Source organism: Oncorhynchus keta, chromosome 1 (genome assembly GCF_023373465.1).
Source record: "Oncorhynchus keta strain PuntledgeMale-10-30-2019 chromosome 1, Oket_V2, whole genome shotgun sequence".
Lineage (NCBI taxonomy): Eukaryota > Metazoa > Chordata > Actinopteri > Salmoniformes > Salmonidae > Oncorhynchus > Oncorhynchus keta.
This window is the reverse complement of record NC_068421.1, coordinates 71853564-71869322: the sequence shown is the minus strand read 5'-3', so window position 1 is coordinate 71869322 and position 15759 is coordinate 71853564. Positions and strand designations below refer to the sequence as shown.

The following is a 15759-nucleotide window of genomic DNA, read 5'->3' as shown; positions in this document are numbered from 1 at the left end:
TGCATACTGTATAGGTAGGGATAACGTGACTAGGCAACAGGATAGATAATAAGCAGTAACAGCAGCGTATGTGATGAGTCAAAAGTGTTAGTGCAAAAAAGGGGTCAATGCAGATCGTTAAATAGTTAACCAATAGCTACCCAGACTACCTATTCAGCAGTCTTATGGCTTGGGGGTAGCAGAGAGAACAGTCTATGACTTGGGTGGCTGTAGTCTTTGACAATTTTTAGGGCCCTCCTCTAAAATCACATTTTATTGGTCACATACACATGGTTAGCAGATGTTAATGCGAGTGTAGCAAAATGCTTGTGCTTCTAGTTCTGACCGTGCAGTAATATCTAACATCTAACTGGGGCGGCAGGGTAGCCTAGTGGTTAGAGCGTTGGACTAGTAACTGAAAGGTTGCAAGTTTAAATCCCCGAGCTGACAAGGTACAAATCTGTCATTCTACCCCTGAACAGGCAGTTAACCCACTGTTCCCGGTAGCCTGTCAATGAAAATAAGAATTTGTTCTTAACTGACTTGCCTAGTTAAATAAAGATTTTAAAAATAATCTAACCATTTCACAACAACTACCTTATACACACAAGTGTAAAGGAATGAATAAGAACATGTACATATAAATATATGGATGAGCAATGGCCAAACGGCATATGCAAGATGTAGTAGATGGTATAGAGTACAGTATATACATATGATATGGGTATGTAAATATTATAAAGTGGCATTGTTTAAAGTGACTAATGATAAATATATTGAATCCAATTTTAAAATATTGTTGTGGCTAGAGATTTGCGTCAGTATGTTGGCAGCAGCCACTCAATGTTAGTGATGACTGTTTAACAGTCTAATGGTGTTCTGGTCCTTCTGTAGCTCAGTTGGTAGAGCATGGCGCTTGTAACGCCAGGGTAGTGGGTTCGATTCCCGGGACCACCCATACGTAGAATGTATGCACACATGACTGTAAGTCGCTTTGGATAAAAGCGTCTGCTAAATGGCATATATTATTATTATTATTATTATTATTAATGGCCTTGAGATATAAGCTGTTTTTCAGTCTCTCGGTCCCAGCTTTGATGCACCTGTACTGACCTCGCCTTCTGGATGATAGCGGGGTGAACAGGCAGTGGCTCGGGTGGTTGTTGTCCTTGATGATATTTTTGGCCTTCCTGTGACATCGGGTGGTGTATGTGCCCTGGAGGGCAGGTAGTTTGCCTCTGGTGATGCATTGTGCAGACCTCACTACGCTTTGGAGAGCCTTACGGTTGTGGGCGGAGCAGTTGCCGTACCAGGCGGTGATACAGCCCGACAGGAAGCTCTCGATTGTGCATCTGTAAAAGTTTGTGAGTGTTTTTGGTGACAAGCCAAAATTCTTCAGCCGCCTGAGGTTGAAGAGGCGCTGCTGCCTTCTTCACCACGCTGTCTGTGTGGGTGGATCATTTCAGTTTGTCTGTTATGTGTACGCAGAGGAACTTAAAACTTCCCACCTTCTCCACTACTGTCCCGTCGATGTGGATAGGGGGGTGCTCCCTCTACTGTTTCCTGAAGTCCACGATCATCTCCTTTGTTTTGTTGCCGTTGAGTGTGAGGTTATTTTCCTGACACCACACTCCGAGAGCCCTTACCTCCTCCCTGTAGGCCGTTTCGTTGTTGTTGGTAATCAAGCCTACTACTGTAGCGTCGTTTGCAAACATGATGATTGACTTGGAGGCGTGCATGGTCACGCAGTCATGGGTGAACAGGGAATACAGGAGAGGGCTGTGAGCAAAGGAGTTGTTTAGTTTGTCTGGGAGCAAGACAATCGAAGAGAATTCTCTTGGTAGATAATGCAGTCGACATTTGATTGTAAGGAATTCTAGGTCCGGTGAACAAAAGGACTTGAGTTCCTGTATGTTGTTATGATCACACCACAACTCGTTAATCATGAGGCATAAGGCCCTTCTTCTTACCAGAGAGATGTTTGTTTCTGTCGGCACTATGCGTGACTAAACCAGGTGGCTGTACCGACTCTGATAACATATCCCGAGTGAGCCATGTTTCCGTGAAACAGAGAATTCAGATGAATATAGGGGAAATACTGTCACTGATTCGAATACCCTATTAGGTGAGAGAAAATAAACTGTCGATGTGCCCTCGAGCAAGGAACTTACCCCTAATTGAGCAAGTAAGTCACACTGGATCAGAGCGCATGCTAAATTACGAAAATGTTAATGTGAGAGAGGAAGCGAGGAATCAAAGAAATACCATTGAGTCACCCCCATTGGGACGATATTTAGTCCACAACTACAATTCCTACAATCCCCTCTGATTGACGCTTTCGTTTTTTTGGTTGTAGTGGCCTACTGCAGTCAGAAGTTATGGTACGTGGTAGTTCCATTTTTTTCTCCTCATAGAAACAAAACAATAACATAGGCTACCCAACAGATATCATTCAGCGACCGATGATACCTCCAGTGAAAGCAGAATTTCGGAATGAAAAGCTCTGGAGGGGCCAGGAGCAGGTACGTGATAAACTTCAGACGAACAGTGAACTGTGCAGAATGTGCAGATCCGCTGTCGGTGTTGACGTTCGCTGTCATCGTGGCGTCTGGGGGGCTTCTGTTCATGATAGAGAAAGGAATGCTGAATAGTATGGAGACACCTCCACATCGGGGAAGCAGCAAGGTCATACTACCTCAGACAAGCTCGTCATCCTGATCCATCTTTGGATGCAGAATCTCTGGTAAACGGAAGACTTTTAAAACCGTTACGATTTCCAGCAGTAGCCCACTTGAGGTACTCCCGTTACTCCTATTTTAAATTGTCTACTTGACTAATTTCTCATAATCAGCTGTATTTTTCTTCATTCTATAAACATTTAGGATATTCTTGGTTGGTAATTTTTAACATACTTCCATGTCGCCTTAATCAACAAACGACATCATACCTAAAACCACTTGGATTCTAAACATAAAAATGTTAGCATGAACAGACTGTCACATGGAATTGTACATCATGATTATCAGCCGAAGAGGCTTCTTCTTCGATGAGGTTTACTGGCGGTTGGCATACAATAAATGTTGCATTACCGCCACCTACTAGACTGGAGTACAACTCCCTTATACATTGCTTGAAAAAATAAACCTAGCATCTAACACTATACTCACAAAAAAATACCACCTTACACCACTATTTAAATATATTTAGTCCTTCCTCAGTTCAACAACCTGAAAGGATGGGACACCACCACTTAACACACCCTGTAACTCGCACACTCAAAAACCTCTGCAGCTGTCACCACAACTTCAATTTTCTGTGACTTGCATTCCATCCCTGCAGTACAGTTGATAACCATTGCTATAAATGCTAAAAATCCTACTGAAATCCTACTCACTTGTTGGCCTATCCCTCTGTACTGATACATATCTACTACTCACACCACTCCTCTCAGGATCCCTCCCCCTTGACCCATCTTTCTCTACTTTCTTCACTGCCTCAACATATGACAACTTCTGCACTACTCTAACCCTGGAAACCTCAACCTGCCTCTCTTGCACGGGACATTTCTGATCCCGAGCCCCATGGGCACCCCTACAATTAACACATACCACTACTTTCCCCAATGCAACCCATTCCTTTGTCTCATTCCATTCTGAACACTTCTCACACCTAGGAACATCCCTCCTACACGCTGTTGCCACATGCCCATAAACTTGACATCTAACAGCGTATTGTATTCGGTACAAAAGCTTGTATAGGATAAATTATATATCATGACATCACTTTGCTGGGCAAAGAATCAACATCAAAACTCAAAAGAACAGAGAACTCTTCTGTTTCACCACTCACGCCACCCTGTTTGCGTCGCACCACTGCCAAAGAGACGATTCCAACTGACTTTCTTAACTAGCTAACCTTGCTTTTAAAATAACAAAAAGCTGTGGCGTGCCGTTTTGTTTGACAAATAGTAGGCGAAAAAGACCAAATGAAGTTTGATCAACTGCCCAAGTACCAAGTTAGACGAACCTCATGATTTCAGGCTATTACTCCGCGATGCACTTCATTACCGGTAAGTCACCCGTACTTGTTTGTATCTAACTAGCAATGTGTATTGCATAAAGCTTGCTAGTTAGATTGTAGTAAGGACTAGTGAGCTATATCCATCCAAATATCAGCTCTACTATTCTTCTGCATGTGGAGATTTGGAAATGGAAATCTGGAAATTCCAACAAGTAGGTGTACATAATTAACTATTTGGTAGTATTTTCTCCCCAGCTGATCTCCGGCAAGTTGAAAGGACATAGGCAAGCCAACAATAATACATTTTTCTAAATAGCCTTTGGCCGTTCAATTTGCAAAGACTGCAAGTAGTTAGGCAATTTATCAAAGACTAGCGAATTAGATCTAGATTGACTGGCTATCGAGAGAAGTTAGTTTACTGGGGGAAAAAAAGCTGGGGGTAAACAAACAGTGACGTGAGTATGATACGATAGTTTCTGTTAGTCAGCAGGTCGGGTAACAAATTAGTGGCAGAACAAGTATCATGCAAATCATTTGTTGTTGTGACAGCCACGTATGTTAACACGTGAGGCTGCTGAAAACATTTATTGAAACGACAAAAAAAGAGTGTCAGTTTGCTTAGGATGCCAGCAAAAGTTAGGCTAATTACAATGGAGAAATATGAGTACCCTACGGGGCCATGGTCACGTTAAGCCACGCCTCGCCATGTATCTATAGTAGAATACAGGTGCAATTTCGAAATTTGGTTGTGCATCCGCAGTTTCTGTTGTTATATCAGTCACTCAATTAGATGAGTTGACTAGTTAAATAAAAAGCCAGCAAACACATTTTTAGATTGGTCTTACCAGCTATCTAAACTTGTAATCATGGTCAAATTACCTTACTCCATTGATTTTGTTAATCAGTCTCAATCAGATATCATATTCAAAACTGCAAACATTTCTCTCCACTCCATGGCAAAATGTTTAGAATTGCAGCAAACTTTCTTTAAACTGCAACATTTTCTCTGTGCCCCATAGCAAGATGTGTAGAATTGGGCTATTGCCGGGTGTGATGATGGGGTGGTGAAGCAGGTGCAACATTTTAATAAAACCAAGAACATGACACTAACATAAGGCAGTACGCCAAAACACAAGAACAATACCAACTAGTGAGTGAACATGGGAGAGTGACATATAAAGGGGAGGAAATTATGAAGGTAATGGAGTCCAGGTGTGAATCATAATGATTCACAGGTGCACGTAATGATGACTGCCAGGTGTGCGTAATGATGAATCTCAGGACCGGTGGTTAGTACTCTGGTCACGTCATACGCCGGAGGGGAGGAGCAGAAGCAGACGTGACACCGGCTGACTGCATGTGTGGGTACGCAGACCCATGAGCCACTGTTGCCCCTCATGAGTTCAGATTTGTTGCGGCTCCCACCCTATCAAAGTTGCCCATCCCTTGGCTATATCATGAAAATGTCATAATGCATTTGCTACATTGTTTACATTTTGTTAGTTGTCCACTCTTTGATGGAATGCATATCATAACATGTTGTGTAGGTATTATATTGATGTGAGTGATATTGTATTATACATGCATTATTATTTTGTGTAACTCTTACATAATAACAGTTATATGTCAAAACATTTTCATGTCCCCAATCAGATTCTCCAGGAGATCCGTAACCGCACCATCCGGACCATATGTGGTCAGAAGAACATGCCTCACAGTGTGAGGTCCCTGACCCCCTGCAGAGGAAAACCCTGCTGCAGCATGTCCTGGTGAACGACGAGCACTGCTTCCTCTGCTGCTACGTCCCCAAGGTGGCCTGCTCCAACTGGAAGAGGGTTCTGAAGGTCCTGAGTGGGACTCTGGAGAACGTGGACGTCAGCATCAAGATGGACCACAAGAGTGACCTGCTATTCCTGTCCTCCCTGAAGCCCGAGGAGATCCGCTAAAACAGACAGGCTAAAACACTACTTCAAGTTCATGTTTGTGCGGGAGCCCATGGAGCGCCTGCTCTCCGCCTACAAGTTTGGGGGGGATCAAGGCCTACCAGGAGAAGTACGGTGCTGAGATCATCAGGCGCTACAAAAAGTGTCATTCCAAGGATACAGCAGTGGCTGGGGATGATGTGACATTTTCAGAGTTTGTGCGCTATCTGCTGGACAAAGATGTGGAGCGCAAGAACGAGCACTGGATGCCCATCTACAACCTGTGCCAGCCATGTGCTGTGTCCTATGACTTCATTGGCTCCTATGAGCATCTGGAGAATGATGCTGGCTATATGCTACAGCGTATTGGTGCACCTCCACACATCCACTTCCCTGAGAGACAGATGTGGTACAAGCCTGTCACCACGGAGATGCTGCACTATATCCTGTGCAGTCTGCCACTGAAGCTACTCAGGGAACTCCTACCCAAGTACATTCTAGACTTCTCCCTGTTTACTTACCCCCTCCTCAACACCACCACTGAATACTGCAGACATTAACTGCAAGATTGAATCTTATAACTGGAAATGATGTGTGTGTGTGTGGTGTAAGTTTCCACCGTTGCTAAATCATTACGGGAAGTGAAAAGGGTGGTGGATTGGGATGCAGTCAGAGGGTTTGCTCTCCCCTGGGCCTCCTGCAGTGCCTTCTCCAGCTGGGACATGCCCCTGACCTGGCCAGGGATGACACCTGGGCCTCGTATGCCTGCAGGGCACTCGTGCTGTATGGTGGGGACAGAACAGGGGTCCTCATCACTAATTGCAACAATGCAAGTGAATTCAGTTTAGTAGGATGTTGGTTAGAGGTGAGCAAGGACAGACAAGATTTAACATATTAAACAGAACTCAAACTCTCCCCACTGGACTCTTTTCCTACAGTATTTGTCTTCATAAAAGCTCTTGGATATCAAACTTTGGTCTGTACCTGGTTCTCTCTGGTCATAGTGGCTAGGTCATCCTGTAGTCTCCTGTTCTCTCTCAGGGCAATCTCCCTGTCTCTCCCCACTCCAGACAGCTCCTCCTGGGCAGAGTCAAGTTGTCTGCGTAGACTGGCTATCTCCCTCTCAAATCTGCTCAGGTACAACACAATATAACTGATTCACTCTCCACGCACACACATTCTGGCGACATGCCTCTCACACAAATGCACAAACGGATAATTCTCCCTCATACTGAAAAAGGTTACACTTACTATAGAGAGTTCTCCATGTCTGTAACAGAGTATTTTCCTGCAGAATGAAAGACAGAACAGTGTCCCCTTTTGACTGATCTTATAACTGTACTCAGGCTCACATATACAGGTCTGTCAGTGGTACCTAGTGCCCTACCATCCTGGACAGCTCATCCTGCAGCAGGGCCAGGCTCTCAGTTTTCTGATCCACGTCATCCTGCCGGGCATCCTTCTCCCTGTCCAGAGCAGAGATAGTATTCTGAAGCACAGTCACCTCGTCCCTCTGGGTAGCGCCATGCCGATAATTACATTTTATCACTGAATAAACCAAGAGCAGAGTTTGATAACAATGTCTAATTAACCCTTTCATCCACCAAAACTCACCTATTTCTTCCTTCAGTTTCTCTATCTGCTGGTGGGCACATGGACCTTGTTTGTCTTCACAGAGAGCCTGTGTTGAATGTCAAACAAGGACTGTATCATCTGCTCTTGCAACAGCCTGAACAGACAATTTCAACACAACAAATAAATATGAACAGCACATAATGACTTCATGACACAATTACCAGACAAAGACAGACAGACAGTACCGTAGTGCACTGGACTCAGCTCTCTGCTGGGCTGTCTCCTCTACAGTCTGGACCAGGGCGGTGGACCGAACCTTCAGTGCTTCATCGACAGCCATCCTGCCCTCCTTCAGCACTGACACCTGAGGGTGCAGGTCCAACCGCTCCCTCTCCGACTGGGGACCAAAACACACCATAACTCACACTACTCTTGGTACAGTATGCATGCAAGATCAGCTGAGGTGGCAATAATGGCTGACATGATTGATAGCACAGTACAGTGGTGGTAACATCTTTGTAAGGTGTTATATCTACAAAAAGTAATATAGTCAACTGTAACAGAATCCTTTTGCTTTGATATGGTGAAAAGTTGATCAGTCTCACAGTCTTGATGGTGTTTTCAAGGTCCAGGATCCTCCTCTTCCTCTCTGTCTGTCAGAGCGCAGGTCTGAGCAACCTTTAGTCTCTCTCTGAGTGTGTCTCTCACTGAGGTGATCCTTTGCAGTGGTGGTTCTAGCTTGTACGGCTCCCTGGGCGAACCACCCCTTCAAAACATTTATTCAGACATTTGGAACAACACAAATAAATAATCATAACATTTAAAACTATATAAATATATAACTATATACAAAAATAAGACTCATAAATATAAAAAAAGTAACAAAGACAAATAGAAACAAATTATAGTATACAAATACAAATAAAAAAGAATCAAATTATTACACTATTACCCTATTGCTAACAATAAACACACATAAAACTAAATTGCACAAATCCTACATCACACAAATACACACATAGAATAGCACACTTTTATAAAGAAGAGAACCTAATTATTACACGATTGCACTTCAAACAAGAAACACACAAACTAAATTGCCAAACTGCCATCTAAACCCTGACCTTTCTTGCCTTCCTTGATGCAAAGTCATCAATTACATCATCATAGGAAATCTGCCCAGCAATTGCATGGTTAATACTGATGACAGCAAGACCACTAAGGAGTTCCTGTGGCATGGTGGACCTCAGGTAGGATTTGATGAATTTCAGCTTTGAAAAGCTCCTCTCTGCTTCAGCTACTGTCACTGGAAGAGTAAGACCAATTCTGAGAGCAGTTCACAAATTTGCATACATTTCTGAGAGCTCCCTTTTGTGTATAAATATCAGCAGCTCAAACAGGGTCATGGTCTTCAATGGCAAGTCAGGCAAGTTCTTCAGATCCTGTGCAAGCTCTCTGCCATCCATGTCTGAGTGTTCTTTATAGTGCAGTGTCACACTAAGGGCCTCACATTGTTCTGTCAGCTCCTCATTTGAGAGACTTTGGAAGGTTGACAGCACTCCAAACTTCTCTCCCACATTTTCCAATGTGTAAAATCTTTCCTGAAGGGCTGAGGTTGCAGCATCAACAACAACATTGAAAAATGTCACCTCCAGCTTCTTCAGTGCATCACTCAAAGGCTCAACAAATGATTTGTATGAAAAGTGCCGCTTTGTAGACCTCAGCCTTTTTTGTTGTAGAATATCATTGGCTGACGTGTGTGCTGTCATAAAGCCTGTTGCCCTGTAGTTTCTGAGACCTCTCTGTCTTTCTGAGAAGACTGACTGTAACATCCACATGTATACTGGGAGACTGCATCAGCTTGCTCACATGTTGGATCTGGTTCAAAATGTCATACCACACCACTGTACAGATGCTGAAGCGGTATGATCCCACCTCCTCTGATAAGGACTGGCCCTCAATCTTTATCACAGGGTCTTTGGTATTTGACTCTTTGCAAACTGGAATCCATACATCCCGAGGCTGCATTCATTGTAGCTGGGGATTTTAACAAGGCTAATCTGAAAACAAGACTCCCTAAATTGTATCAGCATATCGATTGCGCAACCAGGGCTGGAAAAACCTTGGATCATTGTTACTCTAACTTCCGCGACGCATATAAGGTCCTGCCCCGCCCTCCTTTCGGAAAAGCTGACCACGACTCCATTTTGTTGATCCCTGCCTACAGACAGAAACTAAAATAAGAAGCTCCCACGCTGAGGTCTGTCCAACGCTGGTCCGATCCACACTCCAAGACTGCTTCCATCACGTGGACTGGGATATGTTTCGTATTGCGTCAGATAACAACATTGACGAATACTGATTCGGTGTGCGAGTTCATTAGAACGTGCGTTGAAGATGTCGTTCCCATAGCAACGATTAAAACATTCCCTAACCAGAAACCGCGGATTGATTGCAGCATTCGCATGAAACTGAAAGCGCGAACCACTGCTTTTAATCAGGGCAAGGTGACTGGTAACATGACCGAATACAAACAGTGCAGCTATTCCCTCCGTAAGGCTATCAAACAAGCTAAGCGTCAGTATAGAGACAAAGTAGAATCTCAATTCAACGGCTCAGACACAAGAGGTATGTGGCAGGGTCTACAGTCAATCACGGACTACAAGAAGAAAACTAGCCCAGTCACAGACCAGGATGCCTTGCTCCCAGGCAGACTAAATAACTTTTTTGCCCGCTTTGAGGACAATACAGTGCCACTGACACGGCCTGCAACGAAAACATGCGGACTCTACTTCACTGCAGCCGAGGTGAGTAAAATATTTAAACGTGTTAACCCCCGCAAGGCTGCAGGCCCAGACGGCATCCCCAGCCGCGCCCTCAGAGCATGCGCAGACCAGCTGGCCGGTGTGTTTACGGACATATTCAATCAATCCCTATACCAGTCTGCTGTTCCCACATGCTTCAAGAGGGCCACCATTGTTCCTGTTCCCAAGAAAGCTAAGCTAAGCACTCACTTCCATCATCATGAAGTGCTTTGAGAGACTAGTCAAGGACCATATCACCTCCACCCTACCTGACACCCTAGACCCACTCCAATTTGCTTACTGCCCAAATAGGTCCACAGACGATGCAATCTCAACCACACTGCACACTGCCCTAACCCATCTGGACAAGAGGAATACCTATGTGAGAATGCTGTTCATCGACTACAGCTCGGCATTCAACACCATAGTACCCTCCAAGCTCGTCATCAAGCTCGAGACCCTGGGTCTCGACCCCGCCCTGTGCACCTAGGTACTGGACTTCCTGATGGGCCGCCCCCAGGTGGTGAGGGTAGGCAACAACATCTCCACCCCGCTGATCCTCAACACTGGGGCCCCACAAGGGTGCTTTCTGAGCCCTCTCCTGTACTCCCTGTTCACCCACAACTGCGTGGCCACGCACGCCTCCAACTCAACCATCAAGTTTGCGGACGACACAACAGTGGTAGGCTTGATTACCAACAACGACGAGACGGCCTACAGGGAAGAGGTGAGGGCCCTCGGAGTGTGGTGTCAGGAAAATAACCTCACACTCAACGTCAACAAAACTAAGGAGATGATTGTGGACTTCAGGAAACAGCAGAGGGAACACCCCCCTATCCACATCGATGGAATAGTAGTGGAGAGGGTAGTAAGTTTTAATTTCCTCAGCATACACATCACAGACAAACTGAATTGGTCCACTCACACAGACAACATCATGAAGAAGGCGCAGCAGCGCCTCTTCAACCTCAGGAGGCTGAAGAAATTCGGCTTGTCACCAAAAGCACTCACAAACTTCTACAGATGCACAATCGAGAGCATCCTGGCGGGCTGTATCACCGCCTGGTACGGCAACTGCTCCGCCCACAACCGTAAGGCTCTCCAGAGGGTAGTGAGGTCTGCACAACGCATCACCGGGGGCAAACTACCTGCCCTCCAGGACACCTACACCACCCGATGTTACAGGAAGGCCATAAAGATCATCAAGGACAACAACCACCCGAGCCACTGCCTGTTCACCCCGCTATCATCCAGAAAGCGAGGTCAGTACAGGTGCATCAAAGCTGGGACCGAGAGACTGAAAAACAGCTTCTATCTCAAGGCCATCAGACTGTTAAACAGCCACTACTAACATTGAGTGGCTGCTGCCAACACACTGACACTGACACTGACTCAACTCCAGCCACTTTAATAATGGGAATGGATGGGAAATTATGTAAAATATATCACTAGCCACTTTAAACAATGCTACCTAATATAATGTTTACATACCCTACATTATTCATCTCATATGCATACATATATACTGTACTCAATCGGTTTCCTTCATCACACCATGTCTCGTTAGTCATGAGGCATACGCCCCCGCCCCTCTTCTTACCAGAAAGATGTCTATTTCTGTCGGCGCGATGCGTGGAGAAACCCGTTGGCTGCACCGCATCGGATAGCGTCTTCCCAGTAAGCCATGTTTCCGTGAAGCAGAGAACGTTGCAGTCTCTGATGTCCCTCTGGAATGCCACCCTTGCTCGGATTTTGTCAACCTTGTTGTCAAGAGACTGGACATTGGCAAGAAGAATGCTGGGGTTTCCTTGGGTCGCTGCATGCGATCCATTCCGTTGTCCTGTTTGTAAGGCAGAACACAGGATCCGCGTCGCGGAAAACATATTCTTGGTCGTACTGATGGTGAGTTGACGCTGATCTTATATTCAGTAGTTCTTCTCGACTGTATGTAATGAAACCTAAGATGACCTGGGGTACTAATGTAAGAAATAACACGTAAAAAAACAAAAAACTGCATAGTTTCCTAGGAACGCGAAGCGAGGCGGCCATCTCAGTCGGCGCTGAAAGAATGACATCTTTACACATGTTGTCTGAGCCTGAGGATGAGGACGAACACCTGTTTGCTTCCACTTCTCCCCAGTAGGATTCTTCAGGTGTGTTTGTGGGTACACGCACATGCGTTTGTGTGCATCCCTGCATAACATAAACAATAAATAATATCCCTTTTGTTTTAAGTTTTAAGTTTCCATATTGTAGGTAACAATGCTGATTTTATTATTACTGGGTATGTATGTGGGATGTTCCACCACAATAAATGCTGTGAATGATGTATGTAAACTAATTCCAATGTGCTCTCCATTAGAAATGCCTGTAGCAGCATCCCCACCAAATCCTGCTGCTGAGGATGAACCACTTTCTACAGACCCTGCTGCTGAGGACGAATCACTGTCTACAGACCCTGCTGCTGAGGATGAACCACTGTCTACAGACCCTGCTGCTGAGGATGAACCAGTCTACAGACCCTGCTGCTGAGGATGAACTACTGTCTACAGACCCTGCTGCTGAGGATGAACCAGTCTACAGACCCTGCTGCTGAGGATGAACCACTGTCTACAGACCCTGCTGCTGAGGATGAACCACTGTCTACAGATCCTGCTGCTGAGGAGGAACCACTGTCTAATGACCCTGCTGACTGGCCTTCAGTTCTGACTGACAGAATTCAGACACAACTAGTTTGCAGAGGACCAAGTGAGGTACCACCTAACTTTGTTTTCCCAAGGAATGAGAGTGATGGAAAAAGTTGTCACCACCAGTATTTCAGGAAGACCTTGGTGAGTGGTGAAAAAATCCCTAGAAGTTGGTTGATGTATTCTGAAAGAAACAACAGCCTCTTCTGCTACAAACTATTTTCTAAGAAGAAAATAAATTTAGCAATCTCAGAACTGACAGACGAGAAACATGCAAGTTCTTTGCTGAATTCACACGACAGCAGTCCAGGACACCAAAACTGCATGAAAACATGGAATGAACTGGCAATGAGGATCAAAAAAGGGGAAACAATTGATAAACATAAGATGGCACTTCTGGAGGATAAGATGGAGAGAGGTATTGACATGTCTGACTGCAATTGTGCAGTCTGGCAATTCGAAATCTGGCACTAAGGGGACACAGAAACACTGTACTCTCCATCAAATGGACATTTCCTCAAAGAGGTTCAACTGATGGCACAATTTGATCCAGTCATGAAAGAGCACTTTAACCGTGACCAAAAAGGGACCTCGTGTCACACCACCAGCTACCTTGGCCACCAAATACAGAATGAACTCATTGATTTGTTGAGCAGCAAGGTCATTTCAATAATGGTGAGTGACATCAAGCTGGCAAAATACTTCTCTATCATTCTAGATTGCACCTCAGATGTCAGCCACACTGAACAGTTGTCAGTTGTGATTAGAATTGTGTCACTCAAGGAGGAGCCCCACATAAAGGAACATTTTATGGGGTTGTTGGAGGCAGAGGAGTCCACGGGCCAACATTTGGCATCCCTGATTCTCAAAAGATTAGAGGAGCTAAACATTAATTTTGAGGACTGTCGAGGACCGTCTTATGATAATGGGGCCAACATGAGAGGCAAAAACAAAAGTGTCTCTCATCTCATATGTATATACTGTACTCGATACCATCTACTGTATGCTGCTCTGTACCATCACTCATTCATATATCCTTATGTACATATTCCTTATCCCCTTACACTGTGTATAAGACAGTAGTTTTGGAATTGTTAGTTAGATTACTTGTTGGTTATCACTGCATTGTCGGAACTAGAAGCACAAGCATTTCGCTACACTCGCATTAACATCTGCTAACCATGTGTATGTGACAAATAAAATTTGATTTGATTTGATTTGAAGACACCTGTGTGGCTGAGGAGGTGGATGGCTCTTCATCCTGAGGCTCCGAGATCATTTCTGAAGAGGCCTGTGTGACTGAGGAGGTGGATGGCTCCTCATCCTGAGGCTTCGAGATCATTTCAGAAGAGGCCTGTGTGGCTGAGGAGGTAGACGGCTCCTCATCCTGAGGCTCCGAGATCATTTCTGAAGAGGCCTGTATGACTGAGGAGGTGGACGGCTCCTCATCCTGAGGCTCCGAGATCATTTACTGAAGAGGCCTGTGTGGCTGAGGAGGTAGATGGCTCCTCATCCTGAGGCTCCGAGATCATTTCTGAAGAGGCCTGTGTGGCTGAGGAGGTGGATTGCTCCTCATCCTGAGGCTCCAAGATCATTTCTGAAGAGGCCTGTGTGGCTGAGGAGGTGGATGGCTCCTCATCCTGAGGCTCCGAGATCATTTCTGAAGAGGCCTGTGTGACTGAGGAGGTGGATGGCTCCTCATCCTGAGGCTCCGAGATCATTTCGGAAGAGGCCTGTGTGACTGAGGAGGTGGATGGCTCCTCATCCTGAGGCTCCGAGATCATTTCTGAAGAGGCCTGTGTGACTGAGGAGGTGGATGGCTCCTCATCCTGAGGCTCCGAGATCATTTCTGAAGAGGCCTGTGTGGCTGAGGAGGTGGATGGCTCCTCATCCTGAGGCTCCGAGATCATTTCTGAAGAGGCCTGTGTGACTGAGGAGGTGGATGGCTCCTCATCCTGAGGCTCCGAGATAATTTCTGAAGAGGCCTGTGTGGCTGAGGAGGTAGATGGCCAGTGCTCCAAAATATTTCAGAAGTGCCCCTGAATTTGCATTGAAATACAGTATATGAGTCTGACACCCTAAATACATTTGCTGCACAATTAAAGATACATGTCATTATGCACAATTTATCAAACTTTCAGAATAGGAACCAAATGAACCATACAACCTCCTTGGCTAATTTTAGGCATAAGACACCCCAAAAGACTACATATATCACAAAATATACAAAATATCAGCATAATATCGATGTATTTTAAGTTAGCCTACAGCATTGGAAATTCCCCTTACTGAGCTCAAGACCTAGTCAATACAATCACAGAAAACCTTTGATGTCACCTCAATAAAAGTTAACCGAATCAATAATGTGCTATTTAGGTTGTAATCGTTTTGCTGCAGGCTACACACATTATCATGATGAAATTGTGTGAAATTATATCCAAAGTCCTGTAAGCTAGTTGGACAGAAAATGGAAAATTGTCACCCTTTGTGCAGGTAGCCTAGTGGTTAGAATGTTGGGCCAGTAACCAAAAGGTTGCTGGATCAAATCCCTAAACTGACAATGTAAAAATCTGTCATTCTGCACCTGAACAAGGCACAAGGCCAGTGCCAGAGGGTGCTCCAAAATATTTCAGAAGTGCCCCTGAATTTGCATTGAAATACGGTATATGAGTTTGAGACCCTAAATACATTTGTTGCACAATTAAATATGCATGTCATTATGCACAATTTATCAAACTTTCACTGTTCCCCGGTAAATAAGAATATGTTCTT

General features: G+C 44.9%; 1 pseudogene; it reads left to right on the top strand.

Moving 5' to 3' along the window:
* The first annotated feature begins 2472 nt into the window (after positions 1-2472).
* Positions 2473-6836, top strand: LOC118381674 (carbohydrate sulfotransferase 14-like; annotated as a pseudogene).
* The last annotated feature ends 8923 nt before the right edge of the window (positions 6837-15759 follow it).